At 38.9% G+C, this 16,278-nt stretch overlaps 25 non-coding genes and 10 pseudogenes across 25 annotated transcripts; all 35 read right to left on the reverse strand.

Moving 5' to 3' along the window:
• Positions 1-118: 118 nt before the first annotated feature.
• On the reverse strand, positions 119-237 carry LOC146054201 (5S ribosomal RNA; annotated as a pseudogene).
• Positions 238-583: 346 nt separating this feature from the next.
• LOC146054034 (5S ribosomal RNA) lies at positions 584-702 on the reverse strand. The gene has a single exon (XR_014468022.1). It is a non-coding gene; the product is annotated as a 5S ribosomal RNA (ribosomal RNA).
• A 345-nt stretch (positions 703-1,047) lies between these two features.
• LOC146054246 (5S ribosomal RNA) lies at positions 1,048-1,166 on the reverse strand. Its single transcript, XR_014468170.1, has one exon. It is a non-coding gene; the product is annotated as a 5S ribosomal RNA (ribosomal RNA).
• Positions 1,167-1,511: 345 nt separating this feature from the next.
• LOC146054032 (5S ribosomal RNA) lies at positions 1,512-1,630 on the reverse strand. The gene has a single exon (XR_014468020.1). It is a non-coding gene; the product is annotated as a 5S ribosomal RNA (ribosomal RNA).
• A 345-nt stretch (positions 1,631-1,975) lies between these two features.
• On the reverse strand, positions 1,976-2,094 carry LOC146053946 (5S ribosomal RNA). Its single transcript, XR_014467942.1, has one exon. It is a non-coding gene; the product is annotated as a 5S ribosomal RNA (ribosomal RNA).
• Positions 2,095-2,439: 345 nt separating this feature from the next.
• Positions 2,440-2,558, reverse strand: LOC146053947 (5S ribosomal RNA). Its single transcript, XR_014467943.1, has one exon. It is a non-coding gene; the product is annotated as a 5S ribosomal RNA (ribosomal RNA).
• Positions 2,559-2,903: 345 nt separating this feature from the next.
• Positions 2,904-3,012, reverse strand: LOC146054226 (5S ribosomal RNA; annotated as a pseudogene).
• Positions 3,013-3,357: 345 nt separating this feature from the next.
• On the reverse strand, positions 3,358-3,476 carry LOC146053856 (5S ribosomal RNA). The gene has a single exon (XR_014467860.1). It is a non-coding gene; the product is annotated as a 5S ribosomal RNA (ribosomal RNA).
• Positions 3,477-3,821: 345 nt separating this feature from the next.
• Positions 3,822-3,940, reverse strand: LOC146053868 (5S ribosomal RNA). Its single transcript, XR_014467871.1, has one exon. It is a non-coding gene; the product is annotated as a 5S ribosomal RNA (ribosomal RNA).
• A 345-nt stretch (positions 3,941-4,285) lies between these two features.
• LOC146054055 (5S ribosomal RNA) lies at positions 4,286-4,404 on the reverse strand. Its single transcript, XR_014468041.1, has one exon. It is a non-coding gene; the product is annotated as a 5S ribosomal RNA (ribosomal RNA).
• Positions 4,405-4,749: 345 nt separating this feature from the next.
• LOC146053867 (5S ribosomal RNA) lies at positions 4,750-4,868 on the reverse strand. The gene has a single exon (XR_014467870.1). It is a non-coding gene; the product is annotated as a 5S ribosomal RNA (ribosomal RNA).
• A 345-nt stretch (positions 4,869-5,213) lies between these two features.
• On the reverse strand, positions 5,214-5,332 carry LOC146053948 (5S ribosomal RNA). Its single transcript, XR_014467944.1, has one exon. It is a non-coding gene; the product is annotated as a 5S ribosomal RNA (ribosomal RNA).
• Positions 5,333-5,677: 345 nt separating this feature from the next.
• On the reverse strand, positions 5,678-5,796 carry LOC146054145 (5S ribosomal RNA). The gene has a single exon (XR_014468123.1). It is a non-coding gene; the product is annotated as a 5S ribosomal RNA (ribosomal RNA).
• A 345-nt stretch (positions 5,797-6,141) lies between these two features.
• Positions 6,142-6,260, reverse strand: LOC146054212 (5S ribosomal RNA; annotated as a pseudogene).
• A 346-nt stretch (positions 6,261-6,606) lies between these two features.
• LOC146054078 (5S ribosomal RNA) lies at positions 6,607-6,725 on the reverse strand. The gene has a single exon (XR_014468062.1). It is a non-coding gene; the product is annotated as a 5S ribosomal RNA (ribosomal RNA).
• Positions 6,726-7,070: 345 nt separating this feature from the next.
• LOC146054227 (5S ribosomal RNA) lies at positions 7,071-7,179 on the reverse strand (annotated as a pseudogene).
• A 346-nt stretch (positions 7,180-7,525) lies between these two features.
• Positions 7,526-7,644, reverse strand: LOC146054176 (5S ribosomal RNA). The gene has a single exon (XR_014468151.1). It is a non-coding gene; the product is annotated as a 5S ribosomal RNA (ribosomal RNA).
• A 345-nt stretch (positions 7,645-7,989) lies between these two features.
• On the reverse strand, positions 7,990-8,108 carry LOC146054202 (5S ribosomal RNA; annotated as a pseudogene).
• Positions 8,109-8,454: 346 nt separating this feature from the next.
• On the reverse strand, positions 8,455-8,573 carry LOC146054035 (5S ribosomal RNA). Its single transcript, XR_014468023.1, has one exon. It is a non-coding gene; the product is annotated as a 5S ribosomal RNA (ribosomal RNA).
• Positions 8,574-8,918: 345 nt separating this feature from the next.
• LOC146053880 (5S ribosomal RNA) lies at positions 8,919-9,037 on the reverse strand. The gene has a single exon (XR_014467882.1). It is a non-coding gene; the product is annotated as a 5S ribosomal RNA (ribosomal RNA).
• Positions 9,038-9,382: 345 nt separating this feature from the next.
• Positions 9,383-9,501, reverse strand: LOC146054082 (5S ribosomal RNA). Its single transcript, XR_014468066.1, has one exon. It is a non-coding gene; the product is annotated as a 5S ribosomal RNA (ribosomal RNA).
• Positions 9,502-9,846: 345 nt separating this feature from the next.
• On the reverse strand, positions 9,847-9,955 carry LOC146054229 (5S ribosomal RNA; annotated as a pseudogene).
• A 346-nt stretch (positions 9,956-10,301) lies between these two features.
• LOC146054072 (5S ribosomal RNA) lies at positions 10,302-10,420 on the reverse strand. The gene has a single exon (XR_014468057.1). It is a non-coding gene; the product is annotated as a 5S ribosomal RNA (ribosomal RNA).
• A 345-nt stretch (positions 10,421-10,765) lies between these two features.
• Positions 10,766-10,884, reverse strand: LOC146054219 (5S ribosomal RNA; annotated as a pseudogene).
• Positions 10,885-11,230: 346 nt separating this feature from the next.
• LOC146054036 (5S ribosomal RNA) lies at positions 11,231-11,349 on the reverse strand. Its single transcript, XR_014468024.1, has one exon. It is a non-coding gene; the product is annotated as a 5S ribosomal RNA (ribosomal RNA).
• A 345-nt stretch (positions 11,350-11,694) lies between these two features.
• On the reverse strand, positions 11,695-11,813 carry LOC146053892 (5S ribosomal RNA). The gene has a single exon (XR_014467893.1). It is a non-coding gene; the product is annotated as a 5S ribosomal RNA (ribosomal RNA).
• Positions 11,814-12,158: 345 nt separating this feature from the next.
• On the reverse strand, positions 12,159-12,277 carry LOC146053869 (5S ribosomal RNA). The gene has a single exon (XR_014467872.1). It is a non-coding gene; the product is annotated as a 5S ribosomal RNA (ribosomal RNA).
• Positions 12,278-12,622: 345 nt separating this feature from the next.
• LOC146054230 (5S ribosomal RNA) lies at positions 12,623-12,731 on the reverse strand (annotated as a pseudogene).
• Positions 12,732-13,076: 345 nt separating this feature from the next.
• Positions 13,077-13,195, reverse strand: LOC146054130 (5S ribosomal RNA). The gene has a single exon (XR_014468109.1). It is a non-coding gene; the product is annotated as a 5S ribosomal RNA (ribosomal RNA).
• A 345-nt stretch (positions 13,196-13,540) lies between these two features.
• LOC146054203 (5S ribosomal RNA) lies at positions 13,541-13,659 on the reverse strand (annotated as a pseudogene).
• Positions 13,660-14,005: 346 nt separating this feature from the next.
• On the reverse strand, positions 14,006-14,124 carry LOC146054119 (5S ribosomal RNA). Its single transcript, XR_014468099.1, has one exon. It is a non-coding gene; the product is annotated as a 5S ribosomal RNA (ribosomal RNA).
• Positions 14,125-14,469: 345 nt separating this feature from the next.
• Positions 14,470-14,588, reverse strand: LOC146054115 (5S ribosomal RNA). The gene has a single exon (XR_014468096.1). It is a non-coding gene; the product is annotated as a 5S ribosomal RNA (ribosomal RNA).
• Positions 14,589-14,933: 345 nt separating this feature from the next.
• On the reverse strand, positions 14,934-15,052 carry LOC146054142 (5S ribosomal RNA). Its single transcript, XR_014468120.1, has one exon. It is a non-coding gene; the product is annotated as a 5S ribosomal RNA (ribosomal RNA).
• A 347-nt stretch (positions 15,053-15,399) lies between these two features.
• LOC146054221 (5S ribosomal RNA) lies at positions 15,400-15,517 on the reverse strand (annotated as a pseudogene).
• Positions 15,518-15,862: 345 nt separating this feature from the next.
• Positions 15,863-15,981, reverse strand: LOC146053906 (5S ribosomal RNA). The gene has a single exon (XR_014467906.1). It is a non-coding gene; the product is annotated as a 5S ribosomal RNA (ribosomal RNA).
• Between the last annotated feature and the right edge of the window lie 297 nt (positions 15,982-16,278).

Below are 16,278 nucleotides of genomic sequence, written 5' to 3' on the forward strand. Positions count from 1 at the left end.
TAGGTGATGGCTATTGTGTCTGTTTGACCTCTCCCAAATGTCTGTATTGGCAATAAAAAGAAAAAGTTCCCAATTTAAATAGCTAGAGAATAAACACAATTTGCCAGTAATGGGAAAAAACCTACAGCACCTGATGTTCCCATGTGGTCTCCCACCCAAGTACTAACCATGCCCAACACTGCTTAGCTACCAAGATCAGTCGAGATTGGGCGTGTCCAATGTGGTATGGCTGTACGTGTGATACAAGCACTTTTTTGGCCTCTTCTACTTTTATCTAAAGGTAAGCTAATAAAAAAGTTTCCTAACTGTATTGGCTTACTGAAAAAAAATCATGTGTTGTTAATGTAAAAAGACCTACAGGACATAATATTAGCAAGTGGTCTCAAATTAAACTACTAAAGAGGCTCAACACTATTTAGCTGCCAAAAGCAGTTGGAATTGGGCCGAAACAGTGTGGTAAGTCTTTAGGTGATGGCTATTGTGTCTGTTTGACCTCTCCCAAATGTCTGTATTGGCAATAAAAAGAAAAAGTTTCCAATTTAAATAGCTAGAGAATAAAAACAATTTGCCAGTAATGGGAAAAAACCTACAGCACATGGTGTTCCCATGTGGTCTCCCACCCAAGTACTAACCAGGCCCAACACTGCTTAGCTTCCAAGATCAGACGAGATTGGGCGTATCCAATGTGGTATGGCTGTAGGTGAGATACAGACACTTTTTTGCCTTCTTCTACTTCTATAACCAGGTAAGCTAATAAAAAAGTTTGCTAACTGTATTGGCTTACTGAAAAAAATCATGTGTTGGTAATGTAAAAAGACCTACAGGACATAATATTAGCAGGTGGTCTCAAATTAAACTACTAAAGAGGCTCAACACTATTTAGCTGCCAAAAGCAGTTGGAATTGGGCCGAAACAGTGTGGTAAGTCTTTAGGTGATGGCTATTGTGTCTGTTTGACCTCTCCCAAATGTCTGTATTGGCAATAAAAAGAAAAAGTTTCCAATTTAAATAGCTAGAGAATAAAAACAATTTGCCAGTAATGGGAAAAAACCTACAGCACCTGGTGTTCCCATGTGGTCTCCCACCCAAGTACTAACCAGGCCCAACACTGCTTAGCTTCCAAGATCAGACGAGATTGGGCGTATCCAATGTGGTATGGCTGTAGGTGAGATACAGTCACTTTTTTGCCTTCTTCTACTTCTATAACCAGGTAAGCTAATAAAAAAGTTTGCTAACTGTATTGGCTTACTGAAAAAAATCATGTGTTGGTAATGTAAAAAGATCTACAGGACATAATATTAGCAGGTGGCCTCAAATTAAACTACTAAAGAGGCTAAACAATATTTAGCTGCCAAAAGCAGTTGGAATTGGGCCGAAACAGTGTGGTAAGTCTTTAGGTGATGGCTATTGTGTCTGTTTGACCTCTCCCAATTGTCTGTATTGGCCATAAAAAGAAAAAGTTTCCAATTGAAATAGCTATAAAATAAAAACAATTTGCCAGTAATGGGAAAAAACCTACAGCACCTGGTGTTCCCATGTGGTCTCCCACCCAAGTACTAACCAGGCCCCACCCTGCTTAGCTTCCAAGATCAGACGAGATTGGGCGTATCCAATGTGGTATGGCTGTAGGTGAGATACAATCACTTTTTTGCCCACTTCTACTTCTATAACCAGGTAAGCTAATAAAAAAGTTTCCTTACTGTATTGGCTTACTTAAAAAAATCATGTGTTGGTAATGTAAAAAAACCTACAGGACATAATATTAGCAGGTGGTCTCAAATTAAACTACTAAAGAGGCTCAACACTGTTTAGCTGCCAAAAGCAGTTGTAATTGGGCCGAAACAGTGTGGTAAGTCTTTAGGTGATGGCTATTGTGTCTGTTTGACCTCTCCCAAATGTCTGTATTGGCAATAAAAAGAAAAAGTGTCCAATTTAAATAGCTAGAGAATAAAAACAATTTGCCAGTAATGGGAAAAAACCTACAGCACCTGGTGTTCCCATGTGGTCTCCCACCCAAGTACTAACTAGGCCCAACACTGCTTAGCTTCCAAGATCAGACGAGATTGGGCGTATCCAATGTGGTATGGCTGTAGGTGAGATACAGTCACTTTTTTGTCCTCTTCTACTTCTATAACCAGGCAAGCTAATAAAAAAGTTTCCTAACATTAATGGCTTACTGAAAAAAATCATGTGTTGATAATGTAAAAAGACCTACAGGACATAATATTAGCAGGTGGCCTCAAATTAAACTACTAAAGAGGCTAAACAATATTTAGCTGCCAAAAGCAGTTGTAATTGGGCCGAAACAGTGTGGTAAGTCTTTAGGTGATGGCTATTGTGTCTGTTTGACCTCTCCCAAATGTCTGTATTGGCAATAAAAAGAAAAAGTGTCCAATTTAAATAGCTAGAGAATAAAAACAATTTGCCAATAATGGGAAAAAACCTACAGCACCTGGTGTTCCCATGTGGTCTCCCACCCAAGTACTAACTAGGCCCAACACTGCTTAGCTTCCAAGATCAGACGAGATTGGGCGTATCCAATGTGGTATGGCTGTAGGTGAGATACAGTCACTTTTTTGTCCTCTTCTACTTCTATAACCAGGCAAGCTAATAAAAAAGTTTCCTAACATTAATGGCTTACTGAAAAAAATCATGTGTTGATAATGTAAAAAGACCTACAGGACATAATATTAGCAGGTGGTCTCAAATTAAACTACTAAAGAGGCTCAACACTGTTTAGCTGCCAAAAGCAGTTGTAATTGGGCCGAAACAGTGTGGTAAGTCTTTAGGTGATGGCTATTGTGTCTGTTTGACCTCTCCCAAATGTCTGTATTGGCAATAAAAAGAAAAAGTGTCCAATTTAAATAGCTAGAGAATAAAAACAATTTGCCAGTAATGGGAAAAAACCTACAGCACCTGGTGTTCCCATGTGGTCTCCCACCCAAGTACTAACTAGGCCCAACACTGCTTAGCTTCCAAGATCAGGCGTATCCAATGTGGTATGGCTGTAGGTGAGATACAGTCACTTTTTTGTCCTCTTCGAATTCTATAACCAGGCAAGCTAATAAAAAAGTTTCCTAACATTAATGGCTTACTGAAAAAAATCATGTGTTGGTAATGTAAAAAGACCTACAGGACATAATATTAGCAGGTGGTCTCAAATTAAACCACTAATGAGGCTCAACACTGTTTAGCTGCCAAAAGCAGTTGGAATTGGGCCGAAAAAGTGTGGTAAGTCTTTAGGTGATGGCTATTGTGTCTGTTTGACCTCTCCCAAATGTCTGTATTGGCAATAAAAAGAAAAAGTTTCCAATTTAAATAGCTAGAGAATAAAAACAATTTGCCAGTAATGGGAAAAAACCTACAGCACCTGGTGTTCCCATGTGGTCTCCCACCCAAGTACTAACCAGGCCCAACACTGCTTAGCTTCCAAGATCAGACGAGATTGGGCGTATCCAATGTGGTATGGCTGTAGGTGAGATACAGTCACTTTTTTGTCCTCTTCTACTTCTATAACCAGGTAAGCTAATAAAAAAGTTTCCTAACATTATTGGCTTACTGAAAAAAATCATGTGTTGGTAATGTAAAATGACCTACAGGACATAATATTAGCAGGTGGTCTCAAATTAAACTACTAAAGAAGCTCAACACTGTTTAGCTGCCAAAAGCAGTTGGAATTGGGCCGAAACAGTGTGGTAAGTCTTTAGGTGATGGCTATTGTGTCTGTTTGACCTCTCCCAAATGTCTGTATTGGCAATAAAAAGAAAAAGTTTCCAATTTAAATAGCTAGAGAATAAAAACAATTTGCCAGTAATGGGAAAAAACCTACAGCACCTGGTGTTCCCATGTGGTCTCCCACCCAAGTACTAACCAGGCCCAACACTGCTTAGCTTCCAAGATCAGACGAGATTGGGCGTATCCAATGTGGTATGGCTGTAGGTGAGATACAGACACTTTTTTGCCTTCTTCTACTTCTATAACCAGGTAAGCTAATAAAAAAGTTTGCTAACTGTATTGGCTTACTGAAAAAAATCATGTGTTGGTAATGTAAAAAGACCTACAGGACATAATATTAGCAGGTGGTCTCAAATTAAACTACTAAAGAGGCTCAACACTATTTAGCTGCCAAAAGCAGTTGGAATTGGGCCGAAACAGTGTGGTAAGTCTTTAGGTGATGGCTATTGTGTCTGTTTGACCTCTCCCAAATGTCTGTATTGGCAATAAAAAGAAAAAGTTTCCAATTTAAATAGCTAGAGAATAAAAACAATTTGCCAGTAATGGGAAAAAACCTACAGCACCTGGTGTTCCCATGTGGTCTCCCACCCAAGTACTAACCAGGCCCAACACTGCTTAGCTTCCAAGATCAGACGAGATTGGGCATATCCAATGTGGTATGGCTGAAGGTGAAATACAGTCAATTTTTTGCCTTCTTCTACTTCTATAACCAGGTAAGCTAATAAAAAAGTTTGCTAACTGTATTGGCTTACTGAAAAAAATCATGTGTTGGTAATGTAAAAAGATCTACAGGACATAATATTAGCAGGTGGCCTCAAATTAAACTACTAAAGAGGCTAAACAATATTTAGCTGCCAAAAGCAGTTGGAATTGGGCCGAAACAGTGTGGTAAGTCTTTAGGTGATGGCTATTGTGTCTGTTTGACCTCTCCCAATTGTCTGTATTGGCCATAAAAAGAAAAAGTTTCCAATTGAAATAGCTATAAAATAAAAACAATTTGCCAGTAATGGGGAAAAACCTACAGCACCTGGTGTTCCCATGTGGTCTCCCACCCAAGTACTAACCAGGCCCCACACTGCTTAGCTTCCAAGATCAGACGAGATTGGGCGTATCCAATGTGGTATGGCTGTAGGTGAGATACAATCACTTTTTTGCCCACTTCTACTTCTATAACCAGGTAAGCTAATAATAAAGTTTCCTTACTGTATTGGCTTACTTAAAAAAATCATGTGTTGGTAATGTAAAAAGACCTACAGGACATAATATTAGCAGGTGGTCTCAAATTAAACTACTAAAGAGGCTCAACACTGTATAGCTGCCAAAAGCAGTTGTAATTGGGCCGAAACAGTGTGGTAAGTCTTTAGGTGATGGCTATTGTGTCTGTTTGACCTCTCCCAAATGTCTGTATTGGCAATAAAAAGAAAAAGTGTCCAATTTAAATAGCTAGAGAATAAAAACAATTTGCTAATAATGGGAAAAAACCTACAGCACCTGGTGTTCCCATGTGGTCTCCCACCCAAGTACTAACTAGGCCCAACACTGCTTAGCTTCCAAGATCAGACGAGATTGGGCGTATCCAATGTGGTATGGCTGTAGGTGAGATACAGTCACTTTTTTGTCCTCTTCTACTTCTATAACCAGGCAAGCTAATAAAAAAGTTTCCTAACATTAATGGCTTACTGAAAAAAATCATGTGTTGATAATGTAAAAAGACCTACAGGACAAAATATTAGCAGGTGGTCTCGAATTAAACTACTAAAGAGGCTCAACACTGTTTAGCTGCCAAAAGCAGTTGTAATTGGGCCGAAACAGTGTGGTAAGTCTTTAGGTGATGGCTATTGTGTCTGTTTGACCTCTCCCAAATGTCTGTATTGGCAATAAAAAGAAAAAGTGTCCAATTTAAATAGCTAGAGAATAAAAACAATTTGCCAGTAATGGGAAAAAACCTACAGCACCTGGTGTTCCCATGTGGTCTCCCACCCAAGTACTAACTAGGCCCAACACTGCTTAGCTTCCAAGATCAGACGTGATTGGGCGTATCCAATGTGGTATGGATGCAGGTGAGATACAGGCAATTTTTTGCCCTCTTCTACTTCTATCTAAAGGTAATCTAATAAAAAAGTTTCCTAACTGTATTGGCTTACTGAAAAAAATCATGTGTTGGTAATATAAAAAGAACTACAGGACATAATATTAGCAGGTGGTCTCAAATTAAACTACTAAAGAGGCTCAACACTATTTAACTGCCAAAAGCAGTTGGAATTGGGCCGAAACAGTGTGGTAAGTCTTTAGGTGATGGCTATTGTGTCTGTTTGACCTCTCCCAAATGTCTGTATTGGCAATAAAAAGAAAAAGTTTCCAATTTAAATAGCTAGAGAATAAACACAATTTGCCAGTAATGGGAAAAAACCTACAGCACCTGATGTTCCCATGTGGTCTCCCACCCAAGTACTAACCATGCCCAACACTGCTTAGCTACCAAGATCAGTCGAGATTGGGCATGTCCAATGTGGTATGGCTGTACGTGTGATACAAGCACTTTTTTGCCCTCTTCTACTTTTATCTAAAGGTAAGCTAATAAAAAAGTTTCCTAACTGTATTGGCTTACTGAAAAAAAATCATGTGTTGTTAATGTAAAAAGACCTACAGGACATAATATTAGCAAGTGGTCTCAAATTAAACTACTAAAGAGGCTCAACACTATTTAGCTGCCAAAAGCAGTTGGAATTGGGCCGAAACAGTGTGGTAAGTTTTTAGGTGATGGCTATTGTGTCTGTTTGACCTCTCCCAAATGTCTGTATTGGCAATAAAAAGAAAAAGTTTCCAATTTAAATAGCTAGAGAATAAAAACAATTTGCCAGTAATGGGAAAAAACCTACAGCACATGGTGTTCCCATGTGGTCTCCCACCCAAGTACTAACCAGGCCCAACACTGCTTAGCTTCCAAGATCAGACGAGATTGGGCGGATCCAATGTGGTATGGCTGTAGGTGAGACACAGTCACTTTTTTGCCTACTTCTACTTCTATAACCAGGTAAGCTAATAAAAAAGTTTCCTTACTGTATTGGCTTACTTAAAAAAATCATGTGTTGGTAATGTAAAAAGACCTACAGGACATAATATTAGCAGGTGGTCTCAAATTAAACTACTAAAGAGGCTCAACACTGTTTAGCTGCCAAAAGCAGTTGTAATTGGGCCGAAACAGTGTGGTAAGTCTTTAGGTGATGGCTATTGTGTCTGTTTGACCTCTCCCAAATGTCTGTATTGGCAATAAAAAGAAAAAGTGTCCAATTTAAATAGCTAGAGAATAAAAACAATTTGCCAGTAATGGGAAAAAACCTACAGCACCTGGTGTTCCCATGTGGTCTCCCACCCAAGTACTAACTAGGCCCAACACTGCTTAGCTTCCAAGATCAGGCGTATCCAATGTGGTATGGCTGTAGGTGAGATACAGTCACTTTTTTGTCCTCTTCTACTTCTATAACCAGGCAAGCTAATAAAAAAGTTTCCTAACATTAATGGCTTACTGAAAAAATCATGTGTTGGTAATGTAAAAAGACCTACAGGACATAATATTAGCAGGTGGTCTCAAATTAAACCACTAATGAGGCTCAACACTGTTTAGCTGCCAAAAGCAGTTGGAATTGGGCCGAAAAAGTGTGGTAAGTCTTTAGGTGATGGCTATTGTGTCTGTTTCACCTCTCTTTAAATGTCTGTATTGGCAATAAAAAGAAAAAGTTTCCAATTTAAACAGCTAGAGAATAAAAACAATTTGCCAGTAATGGGAAAAAAACCTACAGCACCTGGTGTTCCCATGTGGTTTCCCACCCAAGTACTAACCAGGCCCAACACTGCTTAGCTTCCAAGATCAGACGAGATTTGGCGTATCCAATGTGGTATGGATGCAGGTGAGATACAGGCAATTTTTTGCCCTCTTCTACTTCTATCTAAAGGTAATCTAATAAAAAAGTTTCCTAACTGTATTGGCTTACTGAAAAAAATCATGTGTTGGTAATATAAAAAGAACTACAGGACATAATATTAGCAGGTGGTCTCAAATTAAACTACTAAAGAGGCTCAACACTATTTAACTGCCAAAAGCAGTTGGAATTGGGCCGAAACAGTGTGGTAAGTCTTTAGGTGATGGCTATTGTGTCTGTTTGACCTCTCCCAAATGTCTGTATTGGCAATAAAAAGAAAAAGTTTCCAATTTAAATAGCTAGAGAATAAACACAATTTGCCAGTAATGGGAAAAAACCTACAGCACCTGATGTTCCCATGTGGTCTCCCACCCAAGTACTAACCATGCCCAACACTGCTTAGCTACCAAGATCAGTCGAGATTGGGCGTGTCCAATGTGGTATGGCTGTACGTGTGATACAAGCACTTTTTTGCCCTCTTCTACTTTTATCTAAAGGTAAGCTAATAAAAAAGTTTCCTAACTGTATTGGCTTACTGAAAAAAAATCATGTGTTGTTAATGTAAAAAGACCTACAGGACATAATATTAGCAAGTGGTCTCAAATTAAACTACTAAAGAGGCTCAACGCTATTTAGCTGCCAAAAGCAGTTGGAATTGGGCCGAAACAGTGTGGTAAGTCTTTAGGTGATGGCTATTGTGTCTGTTTGACCTCTCCCAAATGTCTGTATTGGCAATAAAAAGAAAAAGTTTCCAATTTAAATAGCTAGAGAATAAAAACAATTTGCCAGTGATGGGAAAAAACCTACAGCACATGGTGTTCCCATGTGGTCTCCCACCCAAGTACTAACCAGGCCCAACACTGCTTAGCTTCCAAGATCAGACGAGATTGGGCGTATCCAATGTGGTATGGCTGTAGGTGAGATACAGACACTTTTTTGCCTTCTTCTACTTCTATAACCAGGTAAGCTAATAAAAAAGTTTGCTAACTGTATTGGCTTACTGAAAAAAATCATGTGTTGGTAATGTAAAAACAACAACAGGACATAATATTAGCAGGTGGTCTCAAATTAAACTACTAAAGAGGCTAAACACTATTTAGCTGCCAAAAGCAGTTGGAATTGGGCCGAAACAGTGTGGTAAGTCTTTAGGTGATGGCTATTGTGTCTGTTTGACCTCTCCCAAATGTCTGTATTGGCAATAAAAAGAAAAAGTTTCCAATTTAAATAGCTAGAGAATAAAAACAATTTGCCAGTAATGGGAAAGAACCTACAGCACCTGGTGTTCCCATGTGGTCTCCCACCCAAGTACTAACCAGGCCCAACACTGCTTAGCTTCCAAGATCAGACGAGATTGGGCGTATCCAATGTGGTATGGCTGTAGGTGAGATACAGTCACTTTTTTGCCTTCTTCTACTTCTATAACCAGGTAAGCTAATAAAAAAGTTTGCTAACTGTATTGGCTTACTGAAAAAAATCATGTGTTGGTAATGTAAAAAGATCTACAGGACATAATATTAGCAGGTGGCCTCAAATTAAACTACTAAAGAGGCTAAACAATATTTAGCTGCCAAAAGCAGTTGGAATTGGGCCGAAACAGTGTGGTAAGTCTTTAGGTGATGGCTATTGTGTCTGTTTGACCTCTCCCAATTGTCTGTATTGGCCATAAAAAGAAAAAGTTTCCAATTGAAATAGCTATAAAATAAAAACAATTTGCCAGTAATGGGAAAAAACCTACAGCACCTGGTGTTCCCATGTGGTCTCCCACCCAAGTACTAACAAGGCCCCACACTGCTTAGCTTCCAAGATCAGACGAGATTGGGCGTATCCAATGTGGTATGGCTGTAGGTGAGATACAATCACTTTTTTGCCCACTTCTACTTCTATAACCAGGTAAGCTAATAAAAAAGTTTCCTTACTGTATTGGCTTACTTAAAAAAATCATGTGTTGGTAATGTAAAAAGACCTACAGGACATAATATTAGCAGGTGGTCTCAAATTAAACTACTAAAGAGGCTCAACACTGTTTAGCTGCCAAAAGCAGTTGTAATTGGGCCGAAACAGTGTGGTAAGTCTTTAGGTGATGGCTATTGTGTCTGTTTGACCTCTCCCAAATGTCTGTATTGGCAATAAAAAGAAAAAGTGTCCAATTTAAATAGCTAGAGAATAAAAACAATTTGCCAGTAATGGGAAAAAACCTACAGCACCTGGTGTTCCCATGTGGTCTCCCACCCAAGTACTAACTAGGCCCAACACTGCTTAGCTTCCAAGATCAGGCGTATCCAATGTGGTATGGCTGTAGGTGAGATACAGTCACTTTTTTGTCCTCTTCTACTTCTATAACCAGGCAAGCTAATAAAAAGTTTCCTAACATTAATGGCTTACTGAAAAAAATCATGTGTTGGTAATGTAAAAAGACCTACAGGACATAATATTAGCAGGTGGTCTCAAATTAAACCACTAATGAGGCTCAACACTGTTTAGCTGCCAAAAGCAGTTGGAATTGGGCCGAAAAAGTGTGGTAAGTCTTTAGGTGATGGCTATTGTGTCTGTTTCACCTCTCTTTAAATGTCTGTATTGGCAATAAAAAGAAAAAAGTTTCCAATTTAAACAGCTAGAGAATAAAAACAATTTTCCAGTAATGGGAAAAAACCTACAGCACCTGGTGTTCCCATGTGGTCTCCCACCCAAGTACTAACCAGGCCCAACACTGCTTAGCTTCCAAGATCAGACGAGATTGGGCGTATCCAATGTGGTATGGATGCAGGTGAGATACAGGCAATTTTTTGCCCTCTTCTACTTCTATCTAAAGGTAATCTAATAAAAAAGTTTCCTAACTGTATTGGCTTACTGAAAAAAATCATGTGTTGGTAATATAAAAAGAACTACAGGACATAATATTAGCAGGTGGTCTCAAATTAAACTACTAAAGAGGCTCAACACTATTTAACTGCCAAAAGCAGTTGGAATTGGGCCGAAACAGTGTGGTAAGTCTTTAGGTGATGGCTATTGTGTCTGTTTGACCTCTCCCAAATGTCTGTATTGGCAATAAAAAGAAAAAGTTTCCAATTTAAATAGCTAGAGAATAAACACAATTTGCCAGTAATGGGAAAAAACCTACAGCACCTGATGTTCCCATGTGGTCTCCCACCCAAGTACTAACCATGCCCAACCCTGCTTAGCTACCAAGATCAGTCGAGATTGGGCGTGTCCAATGTGGTATGGCTGTACGTGTGATACAAGCACTTTTTTGCCCTCTTCTACTTTTATCTAAAGGTAAGCTAATAAAAAAGTTTCCTAACTGTATTGGCTTACTGAAAAAAAATCATGTGTTGTTAATGTAAAAAGACCTACAGGACATAATATTAGCAAGTGGTCTCAAATTAAACTACTAAAGAGGCTCAACACTATTTAGCTGCCAAAAGCAGTTGGAATTGGGCCGAAACAGTGTGGTAAGTCTTTAGGTGATGGCTATTGTGTCTGTTTGACCTCTCCCAAATGTCTGTATTGGCAATAAAAAGAAAAAGTTTCCAATTTAAATAGCTAGAGAATAAAAACAATTTGCCAGTAATGGGAAAAAACCTACAGCACATGGTGTTCCCATGTGGTCTCCCACCCAAGTACTAACCAGGCCCAACACTGCTTAGCTTCCAAGATCAGACGAGATTGGGCGTATCCAATGTGGTATGGCTGTAGGTGAGATACAGACACTTTTTTGCCTTCTTCTACTTCTATAACCAGGTAAGCTAATAAAAAAGTTTGCTAACTGTATTGGCTTACTGAAAAAAATCATGTGTTGGTAATGTAAAAAGAACAACAGGACATAATATTAGCAGGTGGTCTCAAATTAAACTACTAAAGAGGCTAAACACTATTTAGCTGCCAAAAGCAGTTGGAATTGGGCCGAAACAGTGTGGTAAGTCTTTAGGTGATGGCTATTGTGTCTGTTTGACCTCTCCCAAATGTCTGTATTGGCAATAAAAAGAAAAAGTTTCCAATTTAAATAGCTAGAGAATAAAAACAATTTGCCAGTAATGGGAAAAAACCTACAGCACCTGGTGTTCCCATGTGGTCTCCCACCCAAGTACTAACCAGGCCCAACACTGCTTAGCTTCCAAGATCAGACGAGATTGGGCGTATCCAATGTGGTATGGCTGTAGGTGAGATACAGTCACTTTTTTGCCTTCTTCTACTTCTATAACCAGGTAAGCTAATAAAAAAGTTTGCTAACTGTATTGGCTTACTGAAAAAAATCATGTGTTGGTAATGTAAAAAGATCTACAGGACATAATATTAGCAGGTGGCCTCAAATTAAACTACTAAAGAGGCTAAACAATATTTAGCTGCCAAAAGCAGTTGGAATTGGGCCGAAACAGTGTGGTAAGTCTTTAGGTGATGGCTATTGTGTCTGTTTGACCTCTCCCAATTGTCTGTATTGGCCATAAAAAGAAAAAGTTTCCAATTGAAATAGCTATAAAATAAAAACAATTTGCCAGTAATGGGAAAAAACCTACAGCACCTGGTGTTCCCATGTGGTCTCCCACCCAAGTACTAACCAGGCCCCACACTGCTTAGCTTCCAAGATCAGACGAGATTGGGCGTATCCAATGTGGTATGGCTGTAGGTGAGATACAATCACTTTTTTGCCCACTTCTACTTCTATAACCAGGTAAGCTAATAAAAAAGTTTCCTTACTGTATTGGCTTACTTAAAAAAATCATGTGTTGGTAATGTAAAAAGACCTACAGGACATAATATTAGCAGGTGGTCTCAAATTAAACTACTAAAGAGGCTCAACACTGTTTAGCTGCCAAAAGCAGTTGTAATTGGGCCGAAACAGTGTGGTAAGTCTTTAGGTGATGGCTATTGTGTCTGTTTGACCTCTCCCAAATGTCTGTATTGGCAATAAAAAGAAAAAGTGTCCAATTTAAATAGCTAGAGAATAAAAACAATTTGCCAGTAATGGGAAAAAACCTACAGCACCTGGTGTTCCCATGTGGTCTCCCACCCAAGTACTAACTAGGCCCAACACTGCTTAGCTTCCAAGATCAGGCGTATCCAATGTGGTATGGCTGTAGGTGAGATACAGTCACTTTTTTGTCCTCTTCTACTTCTATAACCAGGCAAGCTAATAAAAAGTTTCCTAACATTAATGGCTTACTGAAAAAAATCATGTGTTGGTAATGTAAAAAGACCTACAGGACATAATATTAGCAGGTGGTCTCAAATTAAACCACTAATGAGGCTCAACACTGTTTAGCTGCCAAAAGCAGTTGGAATTGGGCCGAAAAAGTGTGGTAAGTCTTTAGGTGATGGCTATTGTGTCTGTTTCACCTCTCTTTAAATGTCTGTATTGGCAATAAAAAGAAAAAGTTTCCAATTTAAACAGCTAGAGAATAAAAACAATTTTCCAGTAATGGGAAAAAACCTACAGCACCTGGTGTTCCCATGTGGTCTCCCACCCAAGTACTAACCAGGCCCAACACTGCTTAGCTTCCAAGATCAGACGAGATTGGGCGTATCCAATGTAGTATGGATGCAGGTGAGATACAGGCAATTTTTTGCCCTCTTCTACTTCTATCTAAAGGTAATCTAATAAAAAAGTTTCCTAACTGTATTGGCTTACTGAAAAAAATCATGTGTTGGTAATATAAAAAGAACTACAGGACATAATATTAGCAGGTGGTCTCAAATTAAACTACTAAAGAGGCTCAACACTATTTAACTGCCAAAAGCAGTTGGAATTGGGCCGAAACAGTGTGGTAAGTCTTTAGGTGATGGCTATTGTGTCTGTTTGACCTCTCCCAAATGTCTGTATTGGCAATAAAAAGAAAAAGTTTCCAATTTAAATAGCTAGAGAATAAACACAATTTGCCAGTAATGGGAAAAAACCTACAGCACCTGATGTTCCCATGTGGTCTCCCACCCAAGTACTAACCATGCCCAACACTGCTTAGCTACCAAGATCAGTCGAGATTGGGCGTGTCCAATGTGGTATGGCTGTACGTGTGATACAAGCACTTTTTTGCCCTCTTCTACTTTTATCTAAAGGTAAGCTAATAAAAAAGTTTCCTAACTGTATTGGCTTACTGAAAAAAAATCATGTGTTGTTAATGTAAAAAGACCTACAGGACATAATATTAGCAGGTGGTCTCAAATTAAACTACTAAAGAAGCTCAACACTGTTTAGCTGCCAAAAGCAGTTGGAATTGGGCCGAAACAGTGTGGTAAGTCTTTAGGTGATGGCTATTGTGTCTGTTTGACCTCTCCCAAATGTCTGTATTGGCAATAAAAAGAAAAAGTTTCCAATTTAAATAGCTAGAGAATAAAAACAATTTGCCAGTAATGGGAAAAAACCTACAGCACCTGGTGTTCCCATGTGGTCTCCCACCCAAGTACTTACCAGGCCCAACACTGCTTAGCTTCCAAGATCAGACAAGATTGGGCGTATCCAATGTGGTATGGCTGTAGTTGAGATACAGTCACTTTTTTGCCTTCTTCTACTTCTATAACCAGGTAAGCTAATAAAAAAGTTTGCTAACTGTATTGGCTTACTGAAAAAAATCATGTGTTGGTAATGTAAAAAGATCTACAGGACATAATATTAGCAGGTGGCCTCAAATTAAACTACTAAAGAGGCTAAACAATATTTAGCTGCCAAAAGCAGTTGGAATTGGGCCGAAACAGTGTGGTAAGTCTTTAGGTGATGGCTATTGTGTCTGTTTGACCTCTCCCAATTGTTTGTATTGGCAATAAAAAGAAAAAGTTTCAAATTTAAATAGCTATAGAATAAAAACAATTTGCCAGTAATGGTAAAAAACCTACAGCACCTGGTGTTCAAATTTGGTCTCCCACCCAAGTACTAACCAGGCCCCACACTGCTTAGCTTCCAAGATCAGATGAGATTGGGCGTATCCAATGTGGTATGGCTGTAGGTGAGATACAATCACTTTTTTGCCCTCTTCTACTTCTATAACCAGGTAAGCTAATAAAAAAGTTTCCTAACTGTATTGGCTTACTTAAAAAAATCATGTGTTGGTAATGTACAAGACTTACAGGACATAATATTAGCAGGTGGTCTCAAATTAAACTACTAAAGAGGCTCAACACTGTTTAGCTGCCAAAAGCAGTTGTAATTGGGCCGAAACAGTGTGGTAAGTCTTTAGGTGATGGCTATTGTGTCTGTTTGACCTCTCCCAAATGTCTGTATTGGCAATAAAAAGAAAAAGTTTCCAATTTAAATAGCTAGAGAATAAAAACAATTTGCCAGTAATGGGAAAAAAACCTACAGCACCTGGTGTTCCCATGTGGTCTCCCACCCAAGTACTAACTAGGCCCAACATTGCTTAGCTTCCAAGATCAGTCGAGATTGGGCGTGTCCAATGTGGTATGGCTGTACGTGTGATACAAGCACTTTTTTTTCCCTCTTCTACTTCTATCTAAAGGTAAGCTAATAAAAAAGTTTCCTAACTGTATTGGCTTACTGAAAAAAAATCATGTGTTGTTAATGTAAAAAGACCTACAGGACATAATATTAGCAGGTGGTCTCAAATTAAACTACTAAAGAGGCTCAACACTATTTAGCTGCCAAAAGCAGTTGGAATTGGGCCTAAACAGTGTGGTAAGTCTTTAGGTGATGGCTATTGTGTCTGTTTGACCTCTCCCAAATGTCTGTATTGGCAATAAAAAGAAAAAGTTTCCAATTTAAATAGCTAGAGAATAAAAACAATTTGCCAGTAATGGGAAAAAACCTACAGCACATGGTGACCCATGTGGTCTCACACCCAAGTACTAACCAGGCCCAACACTGCTTAGCTTCCAAGATCAGACGAGATTGGGCGTATCCAATGTGGTATGGCTGTAGGTGAGATACAGTCACTTTTTTGCCTTCTTCTACTTCTATAACCAGGTAAGCTAATAAAAAAGTTTGCTAACTGTATTGGCTTACTGAAAAAAATCATGTGTTGGTAATGTAAAAAGAACAACAGGACATAATATTAGCAGGTGGTCTCAAATTAAACTACTAAAGAGGCTAAACACTATTTAGCTGCCAAAAGCAGTTGGAATTGGGCCGAAACAGTGTGGTAAGTCTTTAGGTGATGGCTATTGTGTCTGTTTGACCTCTCCCAAATGTCTGTATTGGCAATAAAAAGAAAAAGTTTCCAATTTAAATAGCTAGAGAATAAAAACAATTTGCCAGTAATGGGAAAAAACCTACAGCACCTGGTGTTCCCATGTGGTCTCCCACCCAAGTACTAACCAGGCCCAACACTGCTTAGCCTCCAAGATCAGACGAGATTGGGCGTATTCAATGTGGTATGGCCGTAGGTGTGATACAGTCACTTTTTTGCCCTCTTCTACTTCTATAACCAGGTAAGCTAATAAAAAAGTTTCCTAACATTATTGGCTTACTGAAAAAAATCATGTGTTGGTAATGTAAAAAGACCTACAGGACATAATATTAGCAGGTGGTCTCAAATTAAACTACTAAAGAGGCTCAACACTGTTTAGCTGCCAAAAGCAGTTGTAATTGGGCCGAAACAGTGTGGTAAGTCTTTAGGTGATGGCTATTGTGTCTGTTTGACCTCTCCCAAATGTCTGTATTGGCAATAAAAAGAAAAAGTGTC

Source organism: Crinia signifera, unplaced genomic scaffold, assembly GCF_055691185.1.
Source record: "Crinia signifera unplaced genomic scaffold, ASM5569118v1 HAP2_SCAFFOLD_222, whole genome shotgun sequence".
NCBI classification, from domain to species: domain Eukaryota; kingdom Metazoa; phylum Chordata; class Amphibia; order Anura; family Myobatrachidae; genus Crinia; species Crinia signifera.